The 14,241-nt window shown below is 41.9% G+C and overlaps 1 protein-coding gene across 2 annotated transcripts in view; it reads right to left on the reverse strand.

Annotated features, from left to right (window-relative positions):
• UACA (uveal autoantigen with coiled-coil domains and ankyrin repeats) overlaps positions 1 to 14,241 on the reverse strand; it is a 79,232-nt gene that overhangs the window by 21,149 nt on the left and 43,842 nt on the right. The gene's annotated exons all lie outside the window — the stretch shown is intronic.

Genomic DNA, 14,241 nt, shown 5'->3' on the forward strand with positions numbered 1-14,241 from the left:
TACCCCGATTTCTACATAAAGTGCTATGTGCTCAGTGCAATTCAAATTGTAAACACTAGATAGTTGGTCCCCATGATAAGGTCCCTAGAAGGAAAGGGGGTGTAGTAGAACCTTAGATTCACCAATTACAAGCCAAATATACCAAGATTATTGAGGTAACAATCACCCCTCCAGCCTCAGCCCTTGCATCTATATAAACCTATCACACAGAGCCCGCTTACAAATAACTACATTACTTACATCAAGAGTCAGGTGTGGAGTGCGCGTCCCCGCACCCCTACGCGCATTTCGCCCTCGCTTCATCGGTACCACAATATAATATTTTATTATCATTTTTTGAAATATACAAATATAAATTACTTTTACCATTTATGGTACGACGCAATGGGTCATCCGACAGAATCGAATAATTACGAGAAGCAAATACGTTTTGTTTTTTTTTATTTATTTTGCTCATCTTTATTGAATATGTATGGAAGGTTACAACACATTTTGGCCTTATTTGTATTGATAAAAGTTGAAGTATATTCCAGTGGGAATAGGTGGGGGCACAACTCCTGTGAGCACCTGTAGGCTTGTGCTATGGCATCTTATGGGTCTGTAGGCACACAATGTGGACAACATGGCCTAAATGTGAACAGATCCAACTGGATAAATATGGAAGAACAACCAGATCACTGGGTCAAGAGGACGCTGTACTCTCCATTTCCAGATAGGCATTACATGGGAAAACTATTGTGGAAGATTTGTCAAGACTGATGTCAATACCAGTCTTATGAAAGAAAGAAAAAAAAAGAAAGGAACTTCTGAGCCATATCTATTAAATGGCACATATTTCCTAATAATTTGGGTATATTTTTACTGTCCTAAAAGTTACAAAGAGAAATATAACCCTCCAATGTGCAAATTTGCAATATTTTCTGCCCTAAAGTATGAGAAATCTGTCTAAACGTTGCTGGTCGATCCCCTTACTGGTACAACACGACCACCTTCAACCTATGGCGAGCACGGTGCAGAAATTGAAAACTTTGAAAAATTTGCAACTTGAAAGGTTTTGAACAATTTTAGACTTTTTGGGGCTAAGTTTACGCCCAAAACTGAACTGCTGGATAAATGTTGACTTCATCTTGCATTGAAAGCCTAAGATCCTATTTTAGGTCACACATTGGATGCTAAATGGTGCACGTCACCTAAAAGAACTCGATGTCGTCATCTTCGTCATATAACCACTTGTGCTCAAAAACTAAAAAAAAAATTAAAAAATGGTAGAGGGGTCCAATACAAGGATTGCCAATGATTCCCATAAAATATACTTATTGCCCAACTCCCAAGATATCTGTATACAACAGCAGCTATTTGTCTTGGCTCACACTGCCATTCAATGTCTCAGTGGTGTGTCCAATAAACAAATTGGTCAAGCGGCACCCTCTTGGAGAGTGACTATAACTCCCCTTGCAAATCATGCGCTAATTGCACCGCTCTGGTAATTCCATTGCATCAACGCCGTAGTGTACATCATTCACAATGACCGTCAAGGCTGCAGGCCTGGCCGAACCACCGGAGTCAAGTGGTCCTTTGGATCCAGCCAAGTGTCATGGCTTGACATGTTCTAAGTAGAAACCATGTCAATACGAAGCCAGTCCTAGGCTGGGATCACATTTGTGTCAGCATTCCTTAAAGAGAATCTGTCAGCAGGTTTTTGCTACCCCCATCAGAGAGCAGCGTGATGTAGGGACAGAGACCCTGATTCCAGTGATGTATCACTGGGCTGCTTGCTGTAGCTTTGATAAAATTACTGTTGAAGATTAACCAGTTCTCTTAATTCTGCTCTGTGTATAACTCTGCCCACACCACTCATTGGCATCTTTCTCTGTATACTGTGCATAGGCAGAAAGCTGCCAATCAGTGGCAGGCATGGCATTATACAGAGCTCGTAAATTTGGAGGACTACCTAGAACCAAGTCTACTAGTCTTCTCGTGATAAAATCACTGTTTTATCAGTAGGAGATTATCAAAACTACAACAAAGAGCGACCCAGTAAGTGATACATCACGGGAAATGGGGTCTTTTCCTCTACATTATGATGCTCTCAGATTAGGAGGCAAAAATCTGATGACAGATTTCCTTTAAAACAACCAAGTATTGGGGCAATCAAATCACAGACACCAATCAACTAATGGACCTCACCGATTTTGGGTAGGTTCTGACTTCATGTTGTTTGTCATTTTACTGCAAAAAAAAAAAATCACTGCATACCACGCAGTTTTAACATAACAGAAGCTGGGACACAAATGATGCAGGTGTGACCAGATTAGTTATTTTGTACTAAAGAACAAAGCACCATGTCTGGAGAAGGTTTTGATGTCCAGTAATTCACATGAGAGGCCACTAGATCAACGACTGTGATAAGTAAAAGGAATTCTGTGTAGGAAAGTCTCCCCCAACATTACAGCCTTATCTTATGTACTGCATCTCTCCAAGTACCGGAAACAGTTATTCTTCTTTTCCAGAATTTCCCATTTGAAAAATATTTCCTCCGCCAGATTTCTTGGGAGTTAAAGTCTTATTTCTAGTGAAGTTCTGGAGGCCTTTACCTGCCACGAATCCAGAACCAGAAAGTAGAGTCTAGCCATATAGACAACAATTATGCACATGACGTTGTTATTTTCAATATATTAGTACATAGTCTGTGCCAGGATCCCTTACCCCACTTTTGAGTACGCCACACTCACATTATCTACATAGGGATGTAACGTTACAGAACAGTCTCAACCTATCACTGCCACAGTAATGTTCTGCACATAACATAACTGTCCATGCCTTACTAGCAACAAAACTTTGAATGTAAAAAATATGAAAAAAAAACAAACTAAAAACACTTTATAACATGGGACATAAATTTTCAAAAAATGTTTGGATTCTGGACAACCCAACCAATAGTGCGTATAGCATAAGGCTCTACTTTAGGCAGTCACACTGCTGCTTGTGCATGATTGCACCTGCCCATGATGACTAAATGGGGCACTTTGCACTATCTTGTCCAAATGTGGTATCCCACAAAGTGGACAACTCCATGGCATACCTGGTGTATAGTGTGTTCCATGCAAATACTGTAATTTCTGTGTAAACTGTATGCTGTAACATATTGTGAGAATTGCCGACAGGCAGCACTCAAAGGGTTAATCTTCCTTCTCAGGTGTGCAGAAGCTTCTAGAAAGAGCTGGAACAAGCTCCCGCTGGCAGTCACCCAATGATTGCAGCTGAAAAGAGACACCGGAGAAGTCAACAGAGGAAGACAGACTGCAAGGAGGAGAGGTTGTTCTACCACTCCTGATTGCTAGATCTAGAAGGGACAGTTAAAGGGAATCTGTCACCCCCTGGGCGATATCAGACCTCTACTATGGCCATACAGGTGACAGAAAAGTAAATCTATACTTACCTGTATGGCCCATAGCAGAGGTCTGCTTACAGAAAAATCTGGTTTTATAAAGTCTGTTTTCCAGAGGCTTGGCATTCGGGGGACGCCAGGCAAACCCCTCCTATCTGCTTACTATTCTCCTAAATCGTCGCCTCTGTGCTAAATTACCATATCCCTCCCCCTCCCCTGCACGTCACAGGGCCCTGTGACGTGCCCTGCTCTGCCTCCCCTCCCGCGCATGCACAAAGCATGCCTGCGGCCCTGTTTGGCTGCGTAACGCGCCACAGCCTTGCACTGCGCAAGCGACGGTGAGTCAGCGATTTCCGCTCCGCTGGCAGTACGCAGCCAAATGGGGCCGGAGGTAAACAAAGCGCGCTCCATGGGAGCGTGGGAGGGGAGGCAGAGAAGGGCATGTCACAGGGCCCTGTGACGTGCAGGGGAGGGGGGGCGGCGATTTAGGGGAATAGTAAGCACATAGGAGGGGTTTTCTTGGCTTCCCTTGGACACCAAGACTCTGGAAAACAGACTTTATAAAACTAGATTTCTCTGCAATCAGACCTCTGCTATGGGCCATATAGGCAAGTAGAAAAGTAAATCTATATCACTTGTATGCCCATAGTAGAGGTCTGATATCGCCCATGGGGGTGACACATTCCCTTTAAGGAGGGGAGCTGACAGCCTTCAGATTGGAAGGATCCCTCACCTCCAGGAGGAAAAAACAGCCTCTGAGGAGAAGCACAGCTCAGCCCTAAGTAATGAATATTGAGTGAAGACTACCAGAGGTACAGGCCGAGAACAAATGAACTGTATTGCTAAGACAAGTGTCCTACACACTCATCTGCCTGTCTGATCGTCAGATTTAGGGTATGTGCACACAGTGCGTTTTTATGCATTTTTGCTGCGGCATATCCGTGTGGATTTGGCCCAAAAAACGCGCTGCAAACCTTATCCCAGCATTATCTATAGGATTTTGGAAGATCTGTGCACATGATCAAGGATTTTCCTGACAGGATTTCACGTGCGGAAAAAGAAGTAGCATGTGCATTCTTTGTCCAGATTTGCCTGCGTTTTTCCTATACAATGCATTGGAAAAAACGCATGGCAAATCCACAGTCAAAAACAAAGATAAAATGCATGTAAATGCAAAAAAAGTATCAAAAATGTATGGAATTTCAGCAGCGTTTTTGAAGCCAAGAGGTGCAGAACCTTGCAGAAACGCTGCAGAAATTTTTGCAACAATTCCTGATCGTGCGCACATAACCTAACACTCACAGTTGAAGGATGACCCATACATGCAAATACCTACTGTTTGTATATAGTCATTTACCCCGTTATCTTTAATAAAAAGACTGTTCTTTTCAAGTTAACGCTGCTTCTTCATGATTGGGGATTAGCTGCACAAACCAACATCATATTCCACGGGGAGAGACCGTGCAAACCATCATTTGTCACATTGCTCTCTCTAATGTGCACAGATTTGGGATTTATCAGCACTGCGTGCAGAGGCCCGTCTCCAACTGTCTGATATGCACCTGGCGTCATGACAAACTATTTCCCACGGTTACATTTTTTTATTATATTTTTATTGGGGGACTGTGTGTATAGACGGAGAGTGGGGACAAGGCTCATCGTGACAGGAAGCTAGGCCACCGTGACGCAGATTATAGACCGTCAGGAGCACAAACCCTCCCCCCTGCCGTACGCCACATGAGGTTAACACCCAAAACTTATTGCCCTCCTCCAAGTTTTAAAAGGGTTCTCATGACTATTTAATTTTCTTACTATGGGCCTAAGAACTAATAGGCAGGTAGTTGCTAGCACATTAGATGGGTCAGCAGATTTTAAAATACATGGGGCTTTTTGGAGTTTGGTTATTAGTAATTTTGCAACTCTGTAGCTAACCACAATTGGAAATATAGTTTGGTGGTACTGACAAGTCTTACCTCTTACGTGTACTAGATCAGTATAAGGGTGTGAAGGGGTTGTCCAGGACAATCGTTTTCTTACTATGGGCCTAAAAACTAAAAGACTTGTATTGCTAACAGAGGCAACTCCCAGTCTATTCTACCTGGTGGTGGCTCAGAGCAACTACCTGCCTTTTAGTTTTTAGGCCCATAGTAAGAATAAAATAGTCCTCCATAACCCCTTTACACCATATACTGATATAGTACACTACACTACACTGAACTACGCTGAGCTCAGCCCGCTGGCTGCAGAGAGTCATTCTCCTCTGCGCCTCAGCATGTGCGGTCGCCTCAAACCAGTTGAGTATAATGATTTTTTTTTTTAATTCTTACTTCTACAGGTTTTGGAGACATCGGGAGCAGAATACTATACTCAACATTGTCCCCTGCTGGCGCTGATCGCAGCACAAGCAGGGGACAATGATGAGAGATTTCTTCAGCACCTGGAGCTTGGGAACAGCGCTAACTGTACTGCTGATTCCCAGGCGCCGGTACATGTGATCCTAATGTGGCACACAGTTGCCACACAAGGTACACACGGACACATATCTCCAGTACTGGTTTTTCTAATACCGGAAATATCAGGACGAGTGAAACAGGCCTAAGACGGTCGGTGCACAGACAATGATGAGTGGAGTGGCCGGGGGGGTCTACCCAAACTTGACGGCCTCACGAGGTAATCAAGTTCAGGTCAGGGAGACCTGCGGCCAGTCAAAGCACCATGGTCCATACACAGACTATGATACACAAACGTCTGAATTTAGCTTTATTCTGCTTTCTACATCGAGTGCACATTTATGCTTGGCCAAGTATTCAGGTGTATGGGAGAATCGGGAGAGATTGGCTGGCAGTTATGCAAGGTGTATGGACAACTTAAAGGGGTTATCCCGCGGACGAAAGTTCATTTTAATCAATGGCTGTGTCTAACCATGTACGGAACATACCACAGCTCCTGGGCAGGGAGGAAGCAAAAGACAATACAGACATTACAGCAGTGGATCACAGAGGAATTATTTTGTGAGGTTAAACATTTCTCTGCCTGTTTTTAAACAATATTTTACCTCACAAAATGAATCCTCTGTGATCCCCGGCTGTAATCTCTGTATACTCTTTTGCCTCCTCCCCTGTTCAGGAGCTGCGGTATGATCAGACCATGTTCCTGTACACGGTCAGGCACAGACATTGATTAAAATTAAGTTTTGTTCGTCGGAAAACCCTTTTAAAAGTATTTTCCTACAGTCTGTCTCTGTATATATGTGTTGCAAAATGAAAAACACAAAGGCTGCGATTCATCAAGACCGACATTTTAACAGCCAGCATGAAAAATGCCAAAAGTCGCAAAATTTTGAAGCAAATTTGACTTGCGCAAACATTCAGCGTCATTTTCAAATTTTAGGCTGTGTGCCCACTATGCGTTTAAGCAGCAGCAATTCTGCCACAGAAAAGCTTAAAAAACGCTTGGTAGAAAGCCTGCCATGTTCCCCAATGATAATCCGCATCTGCTGTGAACATGCAGTGGAAATTTCAGCTGTGGATTATCACTGCGGAAAAAAACGCAGCACTACCAATTATTTTGCGTAAGGGCCGCCATTGACTTGCATTGAATCGCTTAATATCCGCATCACTACATGTGCACATGCAGATATTAAGCGATTCAATGTGCGGATGGTACCCGGGTCTGGAGAAGAGGAGACTCTCCTCCAGACCCGGGTACCATAGTACCTGTAAAAAAAAAAAAAAAAAAGATTTTAAAATAGTTGCATGGATTTATATAGTGTGACCAAGTTGTCAAGCACTTTCCTAGTGATGCTAAAATCGCTTGGAAAAGTGCTTGACAACCCGCATGCGAATTCGCATGTGCAAAACGCTTCACTTCCGCATGTACAATCCGCATGCGTTTTTTCTGCCAGGGAGATGCAGAAACGCTCAGGAAAAATCCGGAGCATTTCTGCATCGTGGGCACATAGCCTAATGGCAGAACTCCTTGATGAATCGGGGCGGTAGCTTCTTTTTCAAAATTGTACAAATTGCTTTTTATCCATCTTTCGAGTCAATGAGTCATTTTAACATTTCTACATCCGAGCCCCAGAAAGAAGCAATGAAGCCTTTTACTATCCCGATTTTAGCTTGCAGCAGGACACCAGAAAATCCCTTTCATTGGGTACAAGAAAGAAATGAAAGGATCTAGTGACAGGAATGATCGACGAGCTGCGAATACCAAGTACATAATGTACATGAATATTAATGTTTTCCTTCCACCACTGCAATGTTTGACAATAACTTCACTTTTTTTAGTCACTAAAATATTATTTCCATTCAGAAAGCGTGAGAAAAATGGAAGCTGGGGCCTGACGCCCGGCTACGAGACCAGGCGGCCTCTGGTGAATAGACATTGTGCAGCAGGGGAAGTGGACAAGTGAATAGAGACGAGCGGGAAAACTGGTCTGCCAATCACCCTCCCCCCTCCCGAAAACTCAGCGCTGGAACAATAGCTCATTACATGGTCTGATAAAAAAAAAAAAAAAAATCAGATTAAAAGAGCCGGGAAACCGCAGAAGCATTTCCCATGGCCCCAGCCGGGGCTGTTCTATATGTCTACACAGAAATACGCAGAAGGAGGAACTTTTGTAATGGAAACATCTCTTGGTAGATAAATATAGTTTCATAAATGGTATCACAGAGGAGCAAAGCAGGATCAGATCAACATTTGACCAAAATTTACACATTAGACTAATGACAGATCCTCTGATCCGACAGGGACTGGACGATAGGGGTGGGGAGCATATATTATAAGATATTTCCCAACTTCCTTGAGCATTTCACCTAGAAATGCTAGTTCTAGACTAGGGCAGGGATTTTATTAGTGCATCTCCAAGTGGCCTTATTGGATGGATCAGGAAACCCATCTTGACCTAAAGTGATAGGATATTCCTGTTAGTACAAGTTACAGCCTATTCATAGGATAGGTGATAAATCTAAGATCACTGGGGGGGCAAGACCCCAGGAGACCCCCATCGATCCCTGGGAGAAGGGACTTGAGTCCCTTATTTGAAGGAAGCTAAATTCATACAGGAGACACAAGTAATCTGTTCTGGTAACTGGTTGGGGTCTCAGCTCTTGGTCCCAAACTCACCTTTCCTGTAAATAGGCAATAACTTGTAGTAACTGGAACACCCCTTTAATAGAGGCCTCTTTTTTGGAACAGTCATCAATTAACTGGAAGAACAGCAGTAAAGAGAATACTTTTCTCATCAAGACTTGTCATGTCAATGCATAACACGTGACTGATGATTTACGTAAAGGGAAGAAAGCCATCATCAGAAAGTGATCAGTTTAAATTAGGTTTCTGTGTAAAATGCATTTTTGATTATATTTTTTCCATATGACAATCTGTATTAAAGTAAAAAATGTAAATCTTGCATTTTTTCACTGGCCCTTTTTTCTTTAGAATAACTTCCTGTTTCAAGAAAAAACAAGTGCACTAGCCACAATGAACAGACTCTGACCCCATCTTAGAATCATAGAATCATAGAATGGTAGAGTTGGAAGGGACCTCCTGGGTCATCTGGTCCAACCCCCTGCCCCTGCTCTTTTCTATTGAGGCATCAAATGAGTGGGTTCAAAGGTCATTATGAATTGGTGTTTTCTGTGAATATATTGTGACTGGTGGATCCTGTGTGATCAGCTGTGTGTGGAGGAGTTAGCTGTCCTAATCCTGCCTCTGCTGATAACGAGCCTGCTGAAAACTCTTCCTCAATGAACAGGAAGAGTCTAGAAAAAAAATAACACCTGTGGCCATTGGGAAAATTGCAAAACTACTAATTATTATTTCAATACTTCCCCAATTCAACATTTACAGCCAGTTTCCACCTAATAAGCAGGAGGACACTCTGATCAGCCTATCACCAACTACTATTCCTAATGATTCCCCTTGTCGCAAAATAGAATGTGTACACGTTTTGAATGTGGAGAACAAAAGGATTTGGCACAGAAATTCAACATGTTGGACCCTTCTTTCCCCATCGTCTGCTGGTGGAAAAATTGGGAAAGAGTCTGGAAGATAGTCCGCTGGTCCCACCGAAATCACTGGCAGCATGAATCAGAGCCCAACTGTACAATTGCAGAAAGATATTTTTTCTTTGAAACTCTCTGGAATTTCAGAGAAATATAGTTTGAAGACCCCCGCTTCTTCCCTCATCACTGCAGTTGATTGACAGGACTCTCCCCATGGAAACACATGGGAGAGATTTGTAAAACAATTACTGCAGAGCAGGGAGAAGGTGGCCAGAGGCTGCACAGGACTAGTCCAGCCTTTTCCTATGGTTCCACGCCAAGTCCTTAAACTATGACCCTAATTCATTAAGACTGGTGTTGTACATGCTAGTCTTAATGAAAGAACGAGGCAGAGTAAGAAGAGTCATGGCGGAGCTGGTCAGGACTGGCATAAAAAGGCAAAAAGTTGCAAAAATGTTGAAACAGTTTTCAAAAAGTGTTTTATGCCAGAAAACTGGCATCAACACTTTGATGCATCGGCCCCTAGGTTATCTCTAAAATGCTGCAATCCTGCAGCCAGGATCATATTAATGATTACTGTGCTTTGGGCAACATGATTTGACTGACAAGTTGCCTTTAAAGAGAACAGGATCTCCTGATGTGCTTTTTTTAATGCTTATATTCCCCACAGAATAACTCTGGAGTTGTCAATTTACTCATAAAATATCTACTAAGAATAAAATAGGAATAACCATGCAGAATTCTTAAAAAAATGCTTCTGAACTACAATAGTATGGGAATAATTATTTACAACCATACATGTTATGAGAGGCGACAGATCCTCTTTAATGGGCAACTCCTAGAATGCAGAATTCCGTAATGGTTTTTTGGGTTTACATATAGCACACACTCCAAACAACCAATCAAAACCAATATACAGTATTTCTAATATCTCTTGAATTATGTCATTGTGCATGTGCAAACTATGGGGACAAACAATAGATACATGCTGTTTATATGTGCCCATAATCGGGAAATGAGTGTATGTAGGAATGCTCATTTTCATTTAACGACGTGTATAAAAAAAACTGCCAATCACCCAATAAATTATTAAACGCTCATTTGTCGGATGTGATGATTTTTTGTAACAGCATAAACATAATTGTTCTCAGCAGCACATCATCCAGTGCTGCCGATGATGATATTCTATGGGCACAGAATGATTATTGTATAGAACCATTGGGGAACAGGCCCATTATATGACAGCTGATCGGCTTGCATATTGTCTATCGCCATGGTCGGCTCATGTAAATGCACCCTTAGTAAAATCATTCATCCTTATACAGTGAGCATTATCTTTAGCAAATCAGCATTTACACAAGCCAACAAAGAAGGATTTTTAGATGCCCATATAAGACGAATTTAGCCAGGTTAAATCACTTGTATATTTAATCAGGGCAATGATCGGCCATCAACGTTCCTATGAATATTTCTTTGACCGATCATCAGCAAATATAAAATGACCTTTAAAAAACCCAACTAGGTAAGATAAAGGCATGCTTCTCTTTAGGCCTCACTCAGATGTCTGTTTTTCATGTACGAGTTCCATTCGAGCTTTTCATGTATTCATCATATTCGCTTTTATTATTCCCAATTTTTTTTATTTATTTTTTTTTTATCTTTACAGTCAATCATTCACATTCTTATCATATTATATTTTTTACTTTTCCGCTATATATTATAATTTTTTATTTTAAATTTATTATTTATGGTCTTGTTTCATTGGTATTTTTTTTAATCCTATACTACCAGTGATATGAATAGTGTCGGTCTCAATTGCCGTTGTTTCATTTGTGTGACTAGTTTCCGGCTATATATTTTGTTTCTTACATGTGTGGGCATTTATCCCTTTTATAAGATGGAAATCGCTGCGGCATGTGCAGTGTGCGCCTGTCAGCTGGGCGGCTCGGCTGACGTCACTTCGAGCGGCGCCATTGGCTGCTGTTCCCTCGGCCACAGCATGTGGCTCTGTTATGTGTCATGTAACTAAGATGCACTGTTTTGTTCACATCTGAACCTCATCACGTAACTGCTTTACCTTAAAGGGAGTGTGTCAACCCCTGGCAGATATGAGACCTCTACTATGGGCATACAGGTGATAGAAAAATAAATCTATACTTACCTGTATGGCCCATAGCAGAGGTCTGACTGTAGAGAAATCTGGTTTTATAAAGTCTGTTTTCCTGAGGCTTGGTGTCCGGGGGACACCAAGCAAACCGCTCCTATCTGCTTATTATACCCCCTAAATCGCCGCCTCTGTGCTAAATTACCATATTCCCCCCCTCCCCTGCACATCACAGGGTCCTGTGACATGCCCTGCTCTGCCTCCCCGCATGCGCTAAGCGCCACTCCCATGTAGCGCGCTTTGTTTCCCTCCGGCCCTGTTTGGCCGCGTTCTGCGCCGCCGCCTTGTATTGCGCAAGCGACGGTGAGTCACTGAGACTTCCGCTCCACTGGAAGTATGCAGCCAAACGGGGCCAGAGGGAAACAAAGCGCATATAGTAATTTAGCACAGAGGCGACGATTTAGGGGAATAGTAAGCAGATAGGAGGGGTTTGCTTGGCATCCCCCAGACACCAAGCCTCAGGAAAACAGACTTTATAAAACCAGATTTCTCTGCAATCAGACCTCTGCTATGGACCATACAGGTAAGTATAGATTTACTTTTCTATACCTGTATGCCCATAGTAGAAGTCTGATATCGCCCACGGGAGTGACACATTCCCTTTAAATATACACACCTGTCCCCTCCCCTCTCCTCCTCCTTACCACTCCCTGAGGAAGCATTGCGAAACGTGTGTTGAGTGGTGAGGTGGAGGATGAGCAGTGCACTTCGATATTATAGGTTTGTAGTCATTTTATTATTTGTACATCGATGCGACCCTTTATTTATGAATCTCTGTTGCTTCTAGGTTATTTATTTTTGGTATTCAATCATTTATTATGAATTAAATTCTATATTAATTTAGTCTTAAGAATTAAGTGCTGCATTTTTTGTGCACTGGCACTTTGTTACATTTATATATTCATACTTTTGAACTCTGCACCTTTTTACTATATTATATTACGGTATATTATATATTTTTTGTATAAAGAACCAGGCACTTTTTGATCATTTACTAGGCCTATAGGATTTTCTATCCAATTAAAAAAGGTCATGGTCTTCGGGTCACTCCTTATACATTTACATAATAATGTTTGCACTCCACCTTCGTTTATTTTAGTTTATCTGCCTTTTTAGTATATGGTCTTAATGGTCTTGTCCACTTTATTTTCATATTTTAATATTTGATTATCAGCCCTCTGCTGGATTCTTATAGGTGTTATTATAGTATTTTATATTTCCAGCTCATTTATTTACTAGCCCATAATTTATGTTATTACCCCTTTTTGTAGGTGGATAAGATAAAGGTATGCTACCTTTTAGGCCTCAATCGGGTACGAGTTACCTAGGTTAAAAAATAAAAAAAAAAGACTCGGGTCTATCGAGTTCAACCTCTCTATTTGTGTTTTTCACATATTCATTATATTCCTTGGTGCTGTTCACCCATCCTTGTTTTTTGGTGACCAAAAAAAAAATAAAAACAATATCAGCGACATGTCTTTTTGATCTGAGTCACAAATCAATCAAAATTACCCATACAAATCTATGGGTCCATGAGAAATCACAGATGGCACACGTCAACCCCTGCCTAAAAAATATAAATTAGATATATAGGAGATTTTTCTCATACGCAAAAAACACCTCAAAACCTGCGTTTTTGACGCAGCTGATTTCCTGCCAGAGATCAGTTTTGCTGCAGATTTCTGACGTAAAAAAAACACAACATGTGGGAACATAGCGTTACAAGCAGGTCCTTATCCCCATTCATAGTCCTCAGTATTCCCGTCTAATGTCTACGAGTTCTGAAACAAGATTTGTGGAAGGAAAATTTGGTGATATCTGCCAATTCAGTTGAAGCAGAAATTGTAAGGTAGCAACCATGGTCACAACATTTGTCTACGATGACGGCCATAAATCAGGAAGTTCTTTAAAAAGACTATTATAAATAAAAATACGACGGGTGCACAACATCAACACATTGGCCGGACAAACAGGCCCGTCCTGATTTATAACAGACAGTCTATAACTGCATCGGATTCCAGCCCAGCGTCACCCAACTTTTCGTCTGAGCACAGACTGTAAATAAACACTTTTTTTCTTGGGATCCTCAAGTCTCCGAATAAACTTCAAGAGCGCGGAGAGGTATAAAAAGACGCATAGTATTTGAAGGACCCACAAGGTGACACATTAGAGAGAATTACTGGGGACACAACGCAAGAATGTCACAGGAATCTGCCCCTTGCTGTAAAGCTTTTTCTGGTCGTCTGACCTCTTCTGCATCCAACCACTACGAAACTATCTAAGCCTGTCTATGCTCCAGGCCGGTGGTCTAAGGGGCTAACTGCCAGAGCAGTGTGCAGAGGTCATTAAATATTGTTCAATAAATATCAGGGGCATCATATACGGAGCACAGGATCGACCCGCAGATGGCACAATACCAACTGCAGACACTATTAAAGGGGGTCAGTCAGCTCCAAAATCAGTTTTGAAGAAAACCCATGCACTTTTCAGGGGGGCTCACAGTATAAGGAGCCATACCTTTAATTTAAAAGTCTGCTGGATAGTCTTGCAGAAAACTTTACAATCAAATGCAAATGAGACCTTAGGAGCACTGTGGGAGGGTCATGCATCCAAGGCACTCTTCTTCCCACAGTTTTGACAGCTAGCTCAGCATTGTCAATCAATGCAGCAGAGGCAGAGCC

This window comes from Phyllobates terribilis, unplaced genomic scaffold (genome assembly GCF_046119375.1).
Source record: "Phyllobates terribilis strain yellow unplaced genomic scaffold, ASM4611937v1 Scaffold_11__3_contigs__length_659146591, whole genome shotgun sequence".
Classification (NCBI taxonomy): domain Eukaryota; kingdom Metazoa; phylum Chordata; class Amphibia; order Anura; family Dendrobatidae; genus Phyllobates; species Phyllobates terribilis.